Raw genomic sequence first — 19,983 nt, forward strand, 5'->3', positions numbered from 1 at the left:
CTATTCTGCTTGGTTTGGTGAGAAGGGACCTGTTTCAGTGAGGGCAAACTTGGTTGCCCATGAGAAATCCACTGTATGCTGAGCAGAGCAGGCCATCCAATGAGATATAGTCACTAAATGGCCCTCAAGAGTCCTGCATGCTCTGAGATTCTGTATGTGTTCATCTGTGTGTCTATTTGATTGCTGGCAAGTGTACAATTTACTGCCTGTGCATTTCAAAGACACAAAAGATACAAGAGACTTGACATGGTCCCTGTCCAGGTCAGAGTTTAACACAGGAAGTGAGCAAAGAGGAAAGACAAGACAGAGATGGTGGCAGGGAGATGAACAGAAAGAAAGGAGGAGAGAAGTAGTGTGAGTGCAGAAGATGAGACTGTGTGGAAAAAATGGTTTGTCTGTGCTGGTCCCACAGGGCCTGAACTGGGCAGCTGGCAAGGGAGCCATTACACGCATGTCTCTGACAGCTCACTCTCTTTACGCCAGCATAAAGTTAACACCACCACTCTCCCAGTACAGCTTTGGAATGCAGGCCATCAACAGATGCAAGGTGACCTAAAATTGAGGAATATCTATTACTAATCAATGCATCGGATTTGACTTCTATCAAGTCTGACAAAGGCAAAAAATTGCGACGTGCCTGACAATTAAGTTTTACCATCAATCATTAACAGAAATACACATATTGGCCATGACTTCCCTCCCCAGCTGCACGGGGTCTAAATTAGTTTGCTATCTCAAGATAACATTTGAAAAAAATATAATAGTGAAGCCCGGCCGTCTCTGTCTAGTCTTTCCATAGTCGCTTGCTAAGTGCAAACTTTAATAATAATAATAATAATAATACATTTTATTTAAAGCGCCTTTCAGGGCACCCAAGGACGCTGTACAAACAAATAATAAAACATTAAAAGTACAGGAGAGGCAGACATATACAACACAATCTAAAAATCTAAACATAAAGGGCAGAGTGGCGAGGATGTGATTGAAAATAATTCAATGATTAAAGAATTTTTTGCAAGGCCTTTGACTACTATCACCATTACAATACCTCGCCAAGCTACGTATAAGCTAAAATGGATTATTGAGCATCTACTACTACTACTACTAGCTGTCTAGTAATGGTCGTAGCATTTCACTTACTGATAAAATTACCAATATAAATAGGTCACAGTGGAGTCACAGGTTCAAAGATAAGCAGTTTTTATTTACATATAGTTTTTAACTAAGTGATTAATGACTGTGAGATTGACTGTTGTGCTGTACCTGGAAGAGTCAGAAAACTGAGGAATGTTCTGTTATTGCAAAGAATCCCACTGATCTGAGTACACCACTTATCACTTAAATATATGATTTAAATGGGTGACATCTGAGAGTATTTGCTCTTCCAATTTGTTAGGTCGTGTATATCTCTGTATGCAAAATAACAACAGTTCAGATTTACCTAATTGTAAATTCTGTTAAAAACAGGTGTAACAGAAGTTAAATAGCTTTCCATTAATTAGGTACAAGTTTGTCCTTCTTGTCCATAAAGTACTGTTTAAATCACCTGATGTACTTGACCACTTTTCTCATTTTCCTGTGTGATATCGGTGGTATAATTTGGACCTTTATCCTCCTGAAATATTCACCCTCTGACAACCTGCAGGTGTATTTGGCTAGCCAGTATTTTGGTATGTCCACAGGCATTCATTACATCATGAATTTCATGACCACAATATTTATTTTGTATTCATTCAGCTCATCATCACCATGTTGACACCACTGAGCTTCACTGTCACAACTATACTTTCACTGTGATAATCTCTGCCAGGTGTATGCCAAGTGTGCTAGTCCCCATCTAATAAGCTTTTTGCTTATCTGACCAAGGAAGGACTCCCTATATCCACTAAGGTTCTTCTCATGGTCTTCCACAAAGTTTAATCTATTAGTTTTCTGGCCAAAAGCAAGAGAAAGATTTCTTTCCTGGTACATCAGTCATTGAGGTGGACATTGTAGTGTTCTTAATGCCAGCGGACAAGTTCCTGTCCTCAAGGGCCACTGTCCTGCAGGTTTTAGATGTTTCTCTGTTTGAACACAATTTACTTATATTAATGGGTCTTTAATGGATTTGTACACAACTTGGTAATAAGCTTTTGGGGAGATCATTTTCATTTTAATCAATTGTGTTAGAGCAGGAGGAGACCTAAAACCTGCAGGAGAGAGGTACTTAAGGACTGGAATTAGAAATCCCTGCTTAAGGCTGACACAGCAACACTGGTTTCCATTGATAACACCTGTCTAAGGGCTCAGTCACACCAACCTTTTTTATTCAAATCCAAGTCTGTTTGCTCAGAAAGCCTGCTTCATTTAAAGTAATGCACAAACAAATTCTAATCCAATTTAAAGAAGCGGACTTGGTCCACCTCAGTCCATGTCAAGCAGACCAAATATTGGAAGTGGACTACAAAACAAAGTACATTGTGGGTTCAGGGCACAGCATCATGGGTAAACAACCGAAACATATTCACAGGTGGGGAGCTAGGCGGCTCTAGATGGGAGAAATGGCTCGCTGTCAGACATGGAAGAATTTGGGAAAAGTTTTTATAGGAATATGATCAACACAGGACCACTAGAATCTGATGCAGAGGTGCATTTATCTGCTATGTCCTAGAAACCAAAGCTGTTCTGCATTAACCAATAGATGAACTGGTTTTCTTCTTCGTTGTGCCTCGTCTTCTTTATTTATTTATTTATTCCTGGTGCAGCACTGAATCTGGAGGAGAGCAGAACACGTTATTTAAAAGGTCCGATTCATTTGAGTAGTGCAGCATGAACGCAGTCGCCCTCTCCCCAATCGAACCAAGTTTAGTGACCTTTCCTGGTGTGAGATCTAGTCTGAGTAAGCTGCATACTGAATGGGAGGAAATTTAAATAAGACTGATTACAAATATTCTTACTATGAGTCATCTATTATTGTTGCAAAAATGGTTTAAAAAAATGTTAGGTCATCAATCCTTCTATAACTTTTAATTTTTTTTAATTATTACAATTCATCAATTTTTTGATATCATGCCACAGACATGGCGGTAAATAACGCATAGGCCTAAAACTCTGGCCTATTCTAGTGTTAGAGGTTTGTTTTGTTTAATTTTTTTTAATATTGGTCACGCATTCTGGCTAAATGGAATTGCACATACATTTATTTTTATGACAGATTTTCAAACATTGTAGATAAGTAAGAAGTTTTTCATTTTTCTTAATTTGTTTTTTATCTTGAGCATATCAGCACAAACACATCATATCAGCTATCAAGCCTAATGATGGAGGAGTAATAATTTGGGCTAGCTTTCTGCCATTAGGCTTGGGGAAGCTTGCAGTCACTGAGTCGACCATGAAATTTTTGTATACCAAAGTATTTTGGAGTAAAATGTGAAGCCTTCTGACTGACAGCTAAAGACTGGCTAAAACTGAATCATGCAACAGGAAAATTATCCCAAACACAACATTAATCTACAAAAGAATGGCTGAAAATAAAAAGGATCAAGGTACTGCAAGGTCTAGAGTTCAACCTAATTACAAATCTTGTTGCAGCACTGTTAGAGATGTGCATAGACAACAACCCACAACATATAAAAAAAAGAACTTTTGGAACATTGTACAAAAGAGGACACCAATTTTCTGACTGATAACTTGATATAGAAAACATTTACTTCAAGCTATTGCTAAGCAAGATGGTTTTTCAAGTTACTAAATCACTATATTACTACATCTCCACAGACTAGTCATGAGGTCTCCTTGAGATCTACTATCCTGCAACTTTGAGATGCATCCATTCTCCAACACGTCGTAATCAAATAATTGGCTTGTTACCAGGCCTCGGCAGAAGTGAATGACATGTGAATGAGGGAATTCAGCAATTTCATTCAGGTGTGTTGGAGAAGGGTCCATCTAAAAGTTGCAGTATAGTAGATTTCAAGGTCCAGACTTGGGCACCCCTGATCTAAAATGTTTGTTGTACTTCAGACCACAAGCATTACATCCAGTGGTGTTACCAAACTCTTGAACACTTATTTTTCTTTGTATGATTGAGAGCAGTGTGTCTGTGCAGCACAGAATCCAGCTGTTTAGTTTATGCAAATATGTTTGAAAGTATATACACTATAAAATGTGCTTCAGTAGTATTATTCATCCTGGTTGGGTGCAGATATAATGCTAACTATTTAAAGAATGACAAAGGGAGCATAATTAAGGACAACTTAATTTTCACTACTTCTCATGTCTTATGTTTACGAAATTTTAAGGGCACCATGATCAGGACTATTTCTAGATTTTAGCATTGTTAAGGAAGGTCAGTATCCATATATGTATCAATAACATACAAATGATACTCCTAGCAATAGTTGCTGAGACAGCAATGTGTACGGATCTACATAACAGATGTGTCATGACAGGCAGGACAAGGTTAAGGACATGCTGTTTTGAATGGCCCCCTACAGAAACAGAAGATGGTGGTGGTGCATCTCTGAAAGGTACCCGGGAAATCCTTCTTAATAGAAGCTTTTTCCATGTCCTTTTGTAATGCTGCTCTGTATTATCAGTATGTCGCAGCTAAGTGTTGCAATTAGGGCAGCCTTTTTCATGCAAATCAATTTGACAGCACAACAATCAGTTAGTTATGCTAGCTCCTGCTCTCTCATTCTCCACTGTGCTCTTTCACTCCCCTGCCCTCTTTCTCCTCTCTACCTAATTTTCCCTGGCATTTGCAGAGGTTGCTACATTTGCATTATTTATCATATAAGGTTAGAATATGCATTACTCAAGGCAAGAGTGTATGGTTATTAGTGCAATAAAACAAATGCTAAATGCAAAATGTAGTCATTTGCCTCATTCATGCCACAACCCTTGGCAAAAATGACGGAATAAATACTCATGGAGGATGTTCATTCAGTTGTTTTATAATATATAAAAAAATAATAATAATAATCATTTGTAGATTTGATGCAAAGGTATTGCATTTAGAATTTGAATTCCCTGACTTTATAAAACATGCCTAAAATATGAAATAATAATACTCTCATTTCTGGCTTATTGATCACACAAATTAAATATAGAATCCTATATTTTCTTATTTCCTATTTTAGTTTTAAAAGTAGATAAGTACAACTAACTAGTGGATGAATAACGCTGCTGATGAGTGATGTACAGCTGAAATAGACAGGGCAGAAGACGATGCTCCAAACTGACCAGGGAAGAACTAAGAGATGCAGCTGGGAAAGTGGGACTACATTCGGTCAGTCAGCCCTGTCCTGACCACTGGTCCTTGACAATGAGAGCTGTATTGATTATTCAAATAAAATAACCACCAAGTAGTTGAATTTATTTATTTTTTCTGTATAGTTGTCCCAAGTGAGAAAAAGTTGTATAATGACTATATAATATTAAAAAAGAAGGCTCGGATATGCTCTACAATCTGAGGGGAGCGTGTTTTTCTCCGGGAGCAATGGCTGCAGTGGACTGGGAAAGGAGGAAGGGAAACAGTGGTTCGGGGAAGGTTCTTCGAAATTTAGTTGTGAAGTTCAGTGGACGATCCAGGCAATGTTTTCTGAGCATCACAGCAAACTTAACCAAAACCTTCAGGCTGTTAGTTGTGTACACCTGCAGCTGGAACAGCCTCTCAGTTACTGCCTCCGCACCAAACAGTCATCAGTGATTGTGATTTTTCAGCTAAAAGTACAAGTGCCAAAGATCCTGTACAGCCTTCTGTTGAAAGTCTGCCATTTCTGCCGGGGTTCTACCGACTTAAAACCTTTATTTCCCTCCCAAAGCCACACTTGGCAGAGCCAGGCAGGAGAGCTTGGCTACACAGTTCTCCCTATACTAACAGCCAGTGAACTCTTCATTGTTGATTGACCAATAGGTGAGGATCTGCCCCAAGAACAAGCCTTGAAAGGCCATCCCTTCATTTACATAATAAAGCAGAAATGCATACAGAAATGTAAACGGAGAAAAGAGACTGGAAAAAAATGACATAAATATGACTGTGAAAAAGATTAAAGTTTAAATAAATAAAATATTAGATGAAAATAAATTACAGAAAAAAAATTGGGGGGATTAATAAAATGTAATAGGATAACAATAATAATAATAATAATAATAATAATAATAATAATAATAATAAATCACCAAATAAATAAATAAATGAACTGGAAATGACATGGAAAAGTAAATAAATAGGAATATTAACACAAAGTTTAATTAAAAGTTGAAAATTACAAAAGAAATATAAATACATGTAATTTTTTTGCAAGTTTCTTAATGGCAAAAAACTATTTTAAATTTTTTTGGTATAATTTATTAGCATATCAGTTTGTTTATAAAATCATTTTTTTTATTTCTGTATTTATTTTTTATTTTGGCAGTTTCAGTCCTCCATAAAATGCAGGCAAAAGCCAATATGGTTTTTACTGTTCATATAAACAATATATTTAGGCATAAGGTGTGTGTTTGTGCATGTGTGCCATGTGTGATCAGACAGCCTTTTAGTTTTATTAACATGCAAGCCAGATCTAAAAATGATCTAAACTAATTTCTTTATAAAAGTTTTTAGTCTAGTCTAGTTTACAGTCTGGTAAAATCAGAAGAAAATAGCTGCATGTTAACTCTTTCTTCTAGGGGTCAAGTAAATAAAATCTAACTGAAAAAAATATCAGGAGAAATTGAAATAGATAAAAAAGGGAGATGTGGGTGAGCGATAAGAGAAAGAGAGTATGTGAGTGTGTCAAGGAAGGAGAGTGAGAGCGAGGGGGGGGGGGACGAGAAAATGCTGCAGGATGGTCTGTGTGCCTTTAAACTGAAGTCTCAATCTCACTTAGTTTTGTTCTTTAAAAGGAAATCAGAGAGCTTTGCTGAGACATTGCCTTGAAAGTCATGAATAAACATTGGATTGCCTTTCTGTGCATACATCATACATCACAAGATGGCACTACCTAATGGAGGATTCCTCGCCCTCAGACACATGAAAAGGCAGTGAAATTACCCACCAAACCATTCAGCCGCATGGTTCTAAAATGGACCGCTGAGGGAGAGAAAAGGAGGCCTAATAGGGAGAGATGGGGAGAACTGAGGAAAGGAATCTCTTAGTAAAGTGGTATCCTGTGATAACCACTATCTCTCTGCACTGTGCATGTTGCATGTTTAATGCTGGAAAAAAACTAAATATGCCACAATAATAATTTATAATCAACTGGGCTCTCTCTGAATGTCTTCAAGGGATCTTTTACTAATTGCTGTTCTGCCTGTGATATAAATGAACAGAATCCAAATATTCAATTAATTATTATACATTTGGTGGGTAGCAGGTATGCAAATCTCCCTGTTACGACCCGACTTAAGGGGTAGGGACGGGCGTAACAAAGAAACACGGCGTGGACAGGTCAATAAACTGTGTTGGTTGACTTTTACACCTGTCCTCAACGTGCTTTTATGTTGCGCCCTTCCATACCCCTGATATAGGTCGTAACACTCCCCCTTTAAGACAACTGCACATGGCATCTAGACATCTGGGATGAAAAAAATAGAATTTTTAGAAAAAAAATGTAATTAAAATTAGAAATATATTATATATATATATATATATATATATATATACAGACAGACAGACAGATAGACAGATAGATAGATAGATAGATAGATAGATAGATAGACATTTGACCACTTTAATGTATGCATCATGTCACAAAAGCTGCTGCTCTCAACCACATTATAAATCTTTAGGAATAAAGAAGGTGATAAATGTTTTTTTTCCCTTCTGTCCCAAGCCATGGTTGGTAAAATCTTCAGTATTTTGTGTTCATTTTTTTTTTTCTTGTGACAGCTGTATGAGCATTCAGGGACTGACCATGACATCTCACGATTGCTCAGATTTGTGCTTCACTCTCTAGAGTTTTGTCAAGCGTTCATTGCTCCTTATGAATTCCACTGATGTGTAGACTTTAGATGTGACATTGTAAACCATATCAGCATTCGGTTGTCAAACATTTTGTAATTTATTTACATTTCATTGAATAATGGTGGGTGTATTTGCTACTTTTGCTGCTAGATCCAACTCAAACTATTCAATGCCCACCCACCCCCTCACAAAAAAAACACCTAAGACAACTTTTTAGACAAAAGTCTGACACAATAGCAACACAAAAAAGTTCCAGTGTTGCAGTGTAAAAAAGGATGTATCAGAAAGTAAAAAAAGAGGATGTATCAGAAAGTAAAAAAAAGGATGTATCAGAAAGTAAAAAAAAAGGATGTATCAGAAAGTAAACTCACACAAAACTGACTAAAAAGGGATTCCAATAAAAATTGAAATTTACTGACTAAAATTGACTAAATTACTAACTGCATATTTAAATACTCCATGCCTAAAGTTATTTTATGTAAATAAAAACTACAATGAAAATATCTTATCTACCCCAACAGTCCAATTGGGGTAGTGTGTCCATGAATAATTTGTCATAGGGGTATGGAGAACAGACCATCATTTTGAACTTGTGCATGTTCTCCATTTCCTATCTGCAATCATGGGTGCATCAACTGCAGAGAGCCTCAGGCAACTATGCGCAGGACATTTCCACAGAGGATCATTTGGAAAATAGCCATCACAGAGAGATACTAATTAGACTGAGTCTATGTATGCATGGGGGTATATATATATGTGTGTGCATGCTTGTGCATGTTAGGAGCAGAGGGATGTACACCTAGCCAGGCGTGAGAGCAGCGTTGTGCAGCCAAGTGCAGTAATTTCTTTGATCATTTTTAATGGCCACTCTTTCATGTGAGGCTGCCACTCACACACAGCTCCCTGCAGGTGTCATCTCATTCCTTCAGTTGCGAGATTAGTATGCAGCAGGCAATAAAAAGCAAGGCTATTACACTGTGCAGCGCACATGCATAATCTCAACACAGTGGGATCATTACCTTTTCAAAGGATGATATCAGCTCACAGTCTACAGAGAGACACAAAGAAAGCGATACAAGCTGAGCAGAAAAGGAGAAGGAAGCAAAAAGAGACATAAATAAAGAGGTAGAAAATCACAGCTGCAGTGTGGGACGGAGAGGGGTGAGACAAAGCTCTATCAGTCAGCATTGCAAATGACGAAAGACAGAAAGGAAGACACCTAGATATGCAGACTTAATGTAGTAATATGGGTACCGGCAATATACTGACATTAAGTAAAAACATAAAACAGTATATCACTCTATAGTTCTCATGTAAATTATTTTGTAATTTTCTTTTTTCTACTATGCTGAACTGCACAAATTCAATGAAATGTCAGAGAGATACCAAGCTAAACTAAAACTAAAATGTTAACATCCCACAACAAACAGTACAACAACGACAGAAAAAGAAAAGCTTGCATGCCATGCCACAAGTGTGGCTATTAGGGGTGTTGAATTTAATAGTTTCTATGATTCTTTGTGATGCAGACGTGTACGATTCTACGTCGATGCAGCAACAGAACATAATCGATTATAATAATGTAATGTATATATTCTGCTGCTGCTTGCGTGTGTGACGTTATCTAGTCTGATGCAACAGCTCTGCAGATCCAAGGCTGAATCTGTTTTGAAACCTTTACTTAGAGAACTGTAAAACTAAGTAAATATAGAGAAAATACCTCAGTACCTCACTGGAAATACATTAATTGTCTCAGAGTAATAACGTAAAATTACAAATGAAAATGTACAAAAACCAGTAAGTTAGCTTAAGGATAACATCTATGGAAAATTCCATTGTCAAGTTAGCGGTTAGCATGTATAGACGGACTAAAAGACATGAACTGACAGAAAGACTGAAGGGACAAAACACACTGCTTTACTGCAAGAAATTTTGATAACAATGTCACATTATAGCATAGGTTCCCAAAGTTATGACAGAGGGGGCATAGCAAGGCTAAATAAAATGTATAGCTTTTGCACAAAACATGGACAAACAGTGTGTTGTATGTCTAAAAATATCAGTATCTAACAGTGGGAAGCCAACCAAGTTACAACTCTGCTTGGGAACATCTAATCCTGAGCACAAAGACAAGCCTGTTGATTACTTTAGAAATAAACTACTCAACCATCATATATAGCAGAGTGAGTGATTTTACTAAAGCAGCATCTGTCTCTTCGAAAGCTCAGCTAACCTGAAGTAGTTTGCAGAACTTCCTGGTGTAAAACTCCTCACACTGTAGCAGAGGAATTGATAATTCCTTCTGCCACTGACGTGGTTTTAACTATAGTTAACAAAGAAGCAGCCAATAAACTAAAGACTATCTGGTGGCACATGTCTTCATATGTTTCTTTGTAAGCATCAGGGTGCATGTGGTAGTGGGATCAGGGGGGCCTTGACATTATCGTTGTTGATGAAAAGGGGGCTCTGCAAAAAAGGTTGGGAACCACTGCATCATAGTAATGTTTCTTGATTTGTTCTTGTATAGCATCATTGTTTACATGTTTAGGATGTTTATCAATATCAGGACATTCAGACTGATTTCTGAAATAATTAAAAATAAACAGGTAGTTGATAATTATCTGTGTGCTTGTATTTATTGATGAAGAAAGTAGCAATGTGCAGCGATGAAAAAAACTGAGGACGCAACACATAGTGATGTATCATGATGCATCGCTAAATCGAACAAAATCGAATCCTTGGCATGATCATCATAATCTAATTGAATCGTGAGACCAGTGCAGATGGACAGCCCTACTAGCTATGGTAAAACTTCTCAGAGATCATCTCTACAGCTCTAATCATACCGAAACACTTGAAGTGTCCTCAGTGTTAATTAGTATTAACAGATCTCAGGTTGTGGATTCCAGAAATTATTGGGGGACAACTTCTAGCTAAATATAAGACGCTGCTTAATTGTTAGCTTGCACCTGGTCACAACAGAACGTGGTACACTCTTCTTCTACTCAAACAATAAAAGTGTATTCTTAAGTCTTAACCATATCACTTTGTCTCCTCTCCACCACACCAGTAGCACAATATAATCCAAACAAATTTAACTTTTGTTCTCCCAAAACAAAAATTAACCCCAAATTACATTCTATACACATGAAACACTCATGAAACTTTTTAAAACTGTAAGTTGAACTAATAGTGAAGGATCTTCCACTGAACATTTCTTCAGTAGATTGCAGATTTTTTATCTAACCAATGAAACTTATGCAGTTAACTAACTATGCCCGAGTAGTACAAGGTTGAGTAATTTCTTAATACTAGATTTTTATTAACTGAATCCAGCTGGTCCTAAAATTCTTTAACCTACTAAAATGTGTTGAAAAATTACAACAATAAGATTTTGGAGCTATTAAGGCTGAGCTGTTTTCAAGCTCTCTGCGCATGGTTAAATTTTTGAATTTAGATGGAAAAATGTACTCCATGATCAAGTGCAGTGACAGCACCTTCTGAATGGAAGAAGTATTGGATAATTGCAATGTGCAAATTTCACAAAAGTAGGGCAAATTAATATATACTACTGCTTTAAGGAACTACGGAAGTTAAAGGGATATTTTATCCATCCCTTTCTCTGTGAGTCTAGCTAAACAAATCAATTAAATGACCCCATGGGTATTCTTAGTATGATTCTTTAGCTTTACGTTCAAGCAAAGCTGCTGAGCAGAGGAATATGTTTGTAAGCCCATAAATTACCAAGAATTTGATAATATCAACTATTTCTTTATACAAGGAAGTTAAGTTTAAGCCTTTGGCCTTTATGCAATCCCTGCATTAAATCACCACACAGATTGATTTAGCAGCTAATTAGAGTAAAATGGAGCTTTCTGAGGAATTTCTGTGCAGTCTGTAATTATGTAAGTCTGGAAAACTACAATCCCCAATTCCACAAACATTGATGCTTTGTAAAATGTAATTAAAAATAGAATAAAATGATTTGAAAATCTATTAATATTTTAACTATAAGAGAACATAATACATAATGAAAGTCTACAGCACACATATTTCTTTGCTATTAAAAATATGAGTACATCTCAAATTGAATGGAATCAACACATCAATTGTTCATTGTATATAACCCCCCCACCCCCCCCCCCCCCCCCCCCCCCCCCCCCCACCCCCCCACCCTTATTTTAGGTCACTGGTGACCTAAAAAAGCTGCTAAACCCCACATGGATTGATTTAGCAGCTAATTAGAGTAAAAAGAAAGCGTTCAGGGATGGAGACGAGGAATTATTGAAGACAGCACTAACACAACTTAAAACAAAGATTAAGTGCAAGGAGCACTGCAGGAAAAAGAAAGTCAGCTCCAGCAGAACAACATGAGAGATGTATGTGGGGGATCAGACTGATGGACGTCTGGACAGAGCTAATAAGCTTCAGTAGGTTCAGTTCACCCCCTGCCTCTAGCACAACAGACCACACACCCTCCACAAGCCCACAGCTTTCCTGTCACACCTCCACTCTGTTACTCTGTAGCTCAGTCATGGACCTTAACTCAGCCTCATCTCCTTCCACATCAGAACATACTGAGACCTCCTCTGCCGCCACCTCTAACCTGTCTATCTCTTGCAGTCAGATGAAGGAACAACTGGAGAGTCTGAACTGGAACAAGGCTGCAGGTCCAGACGGTGTCAGCCCCAGGTTTCTGAAAACCTGCTCAGAACAACTATGTCAGATTCTTCACCTGCTGACTCCTGCTTCAATAAAACAAGGCAAATGTAAAACTACACAAGGTAGTTCTTAAGAACCAAATAGCAAACTGTTGGCGGTTACTTAAGAATAGTTTGTGAACCTTTCAAGGTGAAGTCAGTATGGCTGTCCATCTTCAGTTGCCCCAGCAAACAACTCACCATCCTCCCACCCTGGCATGTCCAAAGCTGAATGATAGAGTAATCGATGTGCTGCCTAATCAGCCAGCTTAACTCTAATACCCTGGACAGGTCTACATCATTATCATATCAGTCTCCACACATTTCGAGGTGACATGGAAGGCGAAAGATTAAAAACAATCTTGTAAAGAGACAGCACAATTTTCAACCACAATAGATCCAAGTACATGAACATATATATATATATATATATATATATATGTGTGTGTGTGTGTGTGTGTGTGTGTGTGTACTTTTTTATATCCAGGTTAAACACCCACTTTTCTCTGCTGCATTAATAGCTTCTTTTTAGAAGTCCAAATCTGCAGTTTCTTTCTTTTAAGCTTGCATTTTCAACATTGATCATGTTTCTAATACTGTTTTTATGTAATGTTCTTTTTCCTTTCTCCTTTATTTTATTTTAAATTATGTTTCTTATTTTCTGATGTTTCAATGTTTCTGTAAAGCACACCCTGTCGTTGAATTGTGCTATACAAATAAACATGCCTTGCTTTGGAACTCGAACTGTAATTAAATGTGTTAATTTTTTTTAACGTGTAATTTTTTGGGGGGAAAACACAGACAGGTTGTTAAAGTGGGAACAGCACGTTTCAGTAACTAAACACAAAGTAGGTGTGGAGCAGTGAGCAATTAACAGAAATGAACATGTTTAAGACCAACAAGATAAAACAAGAAGTAAAAAGCTGATTTAAACTATTTATTTCCAACTCAAGACTATATGTCATTTGGAATGATGATTATCAGAGAAGACCACACACAGAAATGTCAACTAGACACCAGGGCTAGGTGGGAAACTGATTATGGGAGGATTGCTTGACTTTGGGGGGTTTCGTCCGAGCTGGTTCCAAGGCTAGTTCGGAGCCAGAGCCTGTCTAAGCACTGGTTCTTTGACTTTCCACTGCCCAGGCACCAGCTCCTGGCTCTCAAAACTGGTTCGAAGCTGGCTCCAACTCTTTGCTGGGCCAGATCTAAAATCCGCTTCACATAGGTTGTGTCAGCGGTCAGGGCGGGGCTTCCTGGCAGGCACAAGAGCTTGTGAAGTGAGCGACATCTTCAAACGGGCGAAGCAATGGATTACAAGAACAAACAAAACAGGTCCAAGGAGGAACAAAGTTTTTCCTGGTATTGTGGTTGTCTGCAGAAATCCAAAATAAATTGTATGGCGGCAATCGGATAAAGCCTGTCTTTGTGGAGCTTCAGAGGGAGATGTCTGCTGCTGGGTACGAACATACCATCAACCAGATAGTTAATAAAATGAAAAAGCTTAAAAAGATTTCCGGTACCAGAAAAGGCAGCTGGGACGCAACGGGCAACCCAAAAACAATTCATACTTCAATATTTTAAATTCTGTTCTTGGTTAACGGCCAGCTAACCAAACAACCAGGGCCTTAAACTGTACCGCAGCTGAGTCCATCCTCCTGCCCATGGTGGACATTTCAGCGCTTTACCGAACACGGTAAGTGTAGAGGTTTTATAGTGTTACTACTACTTCTACTATGTACCAACAGAAATTACCTGCATCTGTGACTTAGGAAATGTTACAGACTGTAGTTAGTGTGGTTCATGCTAACACGCTAATGTTGCTAACAATAGCCAAACACCAATGTCACGTGACATGTGTTTTCCGCTAACTAGTGTACTATGCCCTGCCTTTCACCAATCTAACTGTCCCTCTTACGTTATATACTCTGGGGTGACAACAAACTAAGAGGCTTTTTTTATTTGTTTGTTTGTTTACAACAGAGTTGATGTCACTGGATACCGAGGAAAGAGAGGAAACACTCAGGCCTTCCCCAGGATTCCACTCCTCCTCCTCCTCTCCTCAGCAGAGGAGCAGACCAGGTAGGAAATGTTGATAACATGACAAATCCACTAAAAAAGAGCTTTAACGTCTTGTTATACTAATTTCTTCACACCATCAAAGATCTGTCTGTAACCCAGCTACTTCACCATAAATATTTTAAAAACTGATAGTACTGACCACTTACTGTATAACTTTCCTTATTTTAGAAAGCAGCATCTGAGTTTTAAATTGGTGCAATATCCTGCAATGATGTAATTCTCCATCATATGGTTGACTATTCAGATTTCCAAGAATTTCAATGAGTGCCTGACTAAGGGTTTAGTAATTGATACTTGGTTTTTTTTTTTTTTTTTTTTTTTTTGGTGAACAGGTAAACGGAAGCAGAACTCCAATGGAGAGCTGCTTCAATATCTGGAGAGGTCCAAGGAGAAAGTGCAGGAGGACAGAGAGAGAGATCAGCAGGTTACCTCTGCTTTGCTGCACAGCATGTAAAATATGGAGGAGAAAAGCAGCGCCATGATAGGACTGATGGGGCACATGGTGTCCATAATGAAGTGACTCTGCAAAAAATAATCTTGCCCTCTCTTTAGTGTAACTTTGTTTTTCAATAAAAACTTTCTTAACTCAAACAGTCCATATGTATTTGTTTTAAATAATGGCATACTCATAAAAAACGGAAACCAAAGCCAAGGTAAAAAGTTAAATAGCTTTATCTTTATTGAGAAATTAACACCTTTTGATAGAATGCAATGATGTGTGAACAATAATGAGATGCTAGACTGTTATTCCTCCTCAAGGCTAAAATACTCAATTAAAGCTGACCTTATGTCAGACCCTTCAACATTGGCATGATAAGGTATTGCTTGTACTGGAGGCTGACTTGTGAACGTCTAAGTCTGGGAGCTCAAACTTATCGCCATGTTTCTCACAAATATTGTGGAGAATACAGCAGGTCATAGCCATTTTCTTGCACAGCTCAAGTTTTCGGAAGCGACCTCCATCGTCCTTTTAACCTCCCAAAAGCCATTTCCACAACTGAATGTGCACGGCTTATCTGGTAGTTGTAGGTTCGCTGTTCACGGGTGAGTCTACCTGTTTCTGAGAAGGGTTTCATCAGCCACTGTAGCATGGAGTAAGCTGAATGCCCAACTTCACGGAACCCGTGAGCTTGTTTTGCTCCAGTAACTTTCCAGTGCTGAGAAGTCCCCACAAATCAGACTGACGCAGGATTCTAGCATCATGCACACTTGCTGGAAAGCCAACACACATCACATAGTCCTTTACCATCTTTGCGGCTGTCGTAGTCTCCGGGATATTTTTCTGGTGCAATATGAATATGGCTGACATTTATAGCACCCACACACTGTGGGGGTCTCCAGCGATTTTTAAAATACGTGGCCATCTCCAATTCCTTTGAGAGATCAGGAGTCTGGATATGCACAGGAAGAAGCACCTTAATGGCAGCATTGCAAAAATCCTGGACACAGTTGAACACTGTGCTCAGACCAACGCCAAAAAGATGGCTAATGGTCCTGTATTCACCACCAGTAGACAGCTTCCAGATGGCAATTGCTGCCTGCTTTTGGACCGGGATACACAATCAATAGTTCATGTCTGCTTTAGAAATGAAGGGTTTGGTCTGATCACAGATGTACTGGAACAATTCCGGCAACACACGGAAGTTCTGTACAAAATGCTGCACAGTAAAATCCGGAACAATGGAGTCCCACCAGTATCTTGACCGAGGATGTGCCGAGATAACAGGAGACCTCCAAATCCCAGTTTGTCTTAATAACATCTCGGAAAAGGGACACAAATGTCATTAAGTTTGTATATCTCATATGTAATTAATATACGCAAATTCAATGCTAATTTAGGCTACATGCTGTAGCTAACAATGGCTAGGACATTATAAACTGACTTTAAATAATTACCTTTCTCCTTAAACGTTGTTGCTGTTCTCTGTTTATTAACCGTTGAGCGACAGCCATTAACAGATAACTCCTCAATCAGTGAAGATGGAGACAAATATGGAAGGCCAAGAGTAATAGTTCCAGGGAAACAACAAACTCCTCCATGTTTACAATCTAAGAGACTCTCCTTTGTTCATCTGTAGGCAGGCGTATCCGGTTGCGGAAATACGTTAGATGACGTAATGACATAGCACTGACTTGGCTTCATCTGGTGGAAAACCAAACATCAAACCAGCACCGGTTTGTCTTTGGTTGAAATGGAGCCTTTGACACCTTTTCTAAATCTTTTACCCTACCAAAAAATTTTACTTTTAAAACAAACCGGAAATGTCCCGCCCACCTTGTTTGAAATTCAGTGAATTTAAGAGTTGCAGCACAAAAGCTAAATGTGAAATGGGATGCATTCGCACTAACAGTTGCTCCATTATTTATGTACAGTGAATGAGCTGTTTTCAGTCCTGGCCAATAAATGAACCAGGGTGTCTTCTTCCTGCCTTTTTTTCTTGGTCAGTGGTCATTTCGAGGAATATTACCCCTAGCAAGCAGTTGCTATAACTGTGGGACATTGTCCAGGAGGTTGAGTCTGCTTTAGTGCAGTTCAGTGTAAAACAAACCAAAGGAAGGTGCCAAATTTCTCGCCATTTTCTGCCCAATCAAACTGAGTCCCGTGGACTATCCTGGTGTTCATGTGTCCTTAGAGAGTGAAAAATTAAGGCATTCTATCAATTCTAATACAAAAATAATTAGGCTAAATTTAAGACAAAAAGCTCATGCCAATGTACCAAGAAAGTCCTGGAAGAGTTTTAATTTGATTACAGTCTTTACATAATCTATACAGTCTATTTAGAATAACTGGATTTAAAGTTCTTTTGACACTGTATGTGTGGTAATGAGTTTCAAACTAAAGATTTAGCAGAATTCATTCATAAATACCTGTATATATCATGAAACTCTATTGTAATTCTAGATAAGAACATCATAAAGCAGTAGTACCTGTACATCAGAGAGAGGCATCTAGTTTAATTTGTTTTAAAGTTTTGAATAATGTCTTTCATTAACAATGATATTAAACTTAAAAATGATAAATACCTCTCCCTAACATGGAGTGTATCTTGGAGCAACAGCAGCTCCACATCATCATTAATGTTTGAGATGGCTTACAACTGTGCTGTCAACAGCTCCCCAGATAGTCGACATGTCAATCAATGATGGGTGTGAAGCCAGCTTTTAGAGCATCCCTAAGGTGGATGCTCAGAGCACGCTCAGTTAAACTCAGCAGCAGTGGGAGAGTGTAAACAGAGAATTATATAGACTTCAGGATTGAGTGGCTGATCAATGCCATTGATCACTTGACCCACAGTACTTCCACTTCTTTCCCTTCTGTCATTCCATTCTTAGACTTCAAGGTCTGGATCACAACGATTACAACCTACGATTTGGTCACCATTGGCTGCAACATGCACACTAGAGGGAGACAAAGGGAGGGTCCCAAGTAAAATTCATAATTACCTTGACCCAGGTCAGTCATCACTGTCACTTCTTTTCATGTTAAAGTTTTCTGATTATAAATGATGTATAGTTTAATGAAAAAGAAACAGCCATTTGCTCAATATTTACTTGTTTCTTGTAAAAACTTCAGTTTTTATGAAAAACAGGTAACAGAGGCTTTTAAGAAGCCTCATTAAGAAAGAGCTATGTTTTCCCTGTTTGTATTGTAGAAAATACCAATAAAAGACCAACCTCTTCATATTTGTATAAAGAAATCTTTGTATTGCCAAATCCCTTTAAAGACTCTTGAGGATTAAATGTTCAAATTCTTTTGGTCCTCTTTATTTGAGTATGTAGTATGTTGAACTGCATATGAAGAGACAAAGTAACAGCAGAAGCATGTTATATGTTAATGTTTAAAACCCCAAATCCACCATGTTAACAATATAACCAAATGCATTTTCCAAACCAAGACAAACAATATACAGCAAACCAAATAATGTCACATGTAATAGTACAGCCCACTCAAGCCAGTCAACTAAATTCAGGACAAAAGGTTTCTGTACCTACACACAGTTCCATCAAATCTACAACGATGATGGATTTTTATCCTTGCTCTTTTCGCACAGCATCCATTTCAGATGAGATGAAAAAGTAATATTCCAGCAATAAACCTTGATTTACATCCCCTTCACTGTTCTTCCTCTTCCTTTTTTTATTTGATCATTTAGCCAGGATCATATAACTGTATATCAGACACAAATGAAATCAGGTCTCATGCACATTAAGGCCATGTCTTTCTGCAGCTAACATCCCCTCCAACCCAACTACCCAGCCCCACAGCAAGCCAGGGGCAGAGTCCCATTCATTTTCAGGCCCATTTCCTCCTATGATTAGGCGATCAATCAATCCCAGCATTCAATCTCATCAGGCAGACGGGATTATCTGCCCATCTTCCCCTCTGCCTCTTTCAACTCACTCCCTCCCACACACACAGCAGCACATTAACATCAGATCAAGTATCACACAACACAAGCAGTATGCCAGATCCTGACCACAAACAGACAGCTTCTCATCTTTGCCATCTCTTAGCCTCATCCATCCCATCTCCACCAACCGACTCTTCTCACTCACACACAGACACACACACACACATACCCACAAACCAGATGCACAGACAAAATCTAAGTGCCACTTATTTATTACTTGGATTTCTGACATGCTGCTTTAAGATTTAAAACATCTGAGGAAAAGAGTGGTTCAAGCTAGATTTATACAAATGTTAATTTACTTAATATCTTTTAAGAAAGGAGTGCTATTTAGCATTTTATAATAAACTAGCATAGCTTAATATGTTGTATAATAGGTCTACAAAATCCACTAAGTGTTTACTTGGTGTTTATAAACATAAATATATATTTTTTTGGTTCATTCAATCAATTATATGAATCCTTGGGGTCTAGTAAACCTCCTTAATGCCTTTTCCTTCTTACAAACGAAATACACATTCTACAATATTTCATGACTTACATTTGGATGGCTGCCGTCTTACTCCCTGTCTTTTGTGAATGCATCATTGTTTTAAATGGCACATTATTGCCACCACCAGATCAGTACAAAACTAGGAATATGAGTCATGTTATCCACATTCATGTGCATTTATGTCTTCAAGAAAATAAAAAGTGCAAGGCAGCCACATAGGTGACTCTATAAATAAAAAAAAAAATACAAATGTTCATATGATGAAGCAAAGTTGTGACATTTTACTCATGTACAATTCAGCAATGTTTTGGCTTGAGTAAGTGTATAGACTGCCATGTAGAACGTCAAGAAATACGATATGGTCTCAAA

At 38.1% G+C, this 19,983-nt stretch overlaps 1 long non-coding RNA gene across 7 annotated transcripts in view; it reads right to left on the bottom strand.

The window, feature by feature from the left end:
* LOC121643215 overlaps positions 1 to 19,983 on the bottom strand; it is a 154,404-nt gene that overhangs the window by 130,373 nt on the left and 4,048 nt on the right. The window contains exon 1 of one of the 7 annotated variants that reach the window (XR_006011066.1): positions 12,534 to 12,816. The exons of the other annotated variants lie outside the window; for them this stretch is intronic. This is a non-coding gene — a long non-coding RNA (uncharacterized LOC121643215). Of the gene's footprint in view, positions 1 to 12,533; positions 12,817 to 19,983 lie in introns of those variants that run through there. 7 annotated transcript variants of the gene reach the window in all.

This window comes from Melanotaenia boesemani, chromosome 1 (assembly GCF_017639745.1).
Source record: "Melanotaenia boesemani isolate fMelBoe1 chromosome 1, fMelBoe1.pri, whole genome shotgun sequence".
Lineage (NCBI taxonomy): Eukaryota > Metazoa > Chordata > Actinopteri > Atheriniformes > Melanotaeniidae > Melanotaenia > Melanotaenia boesemani.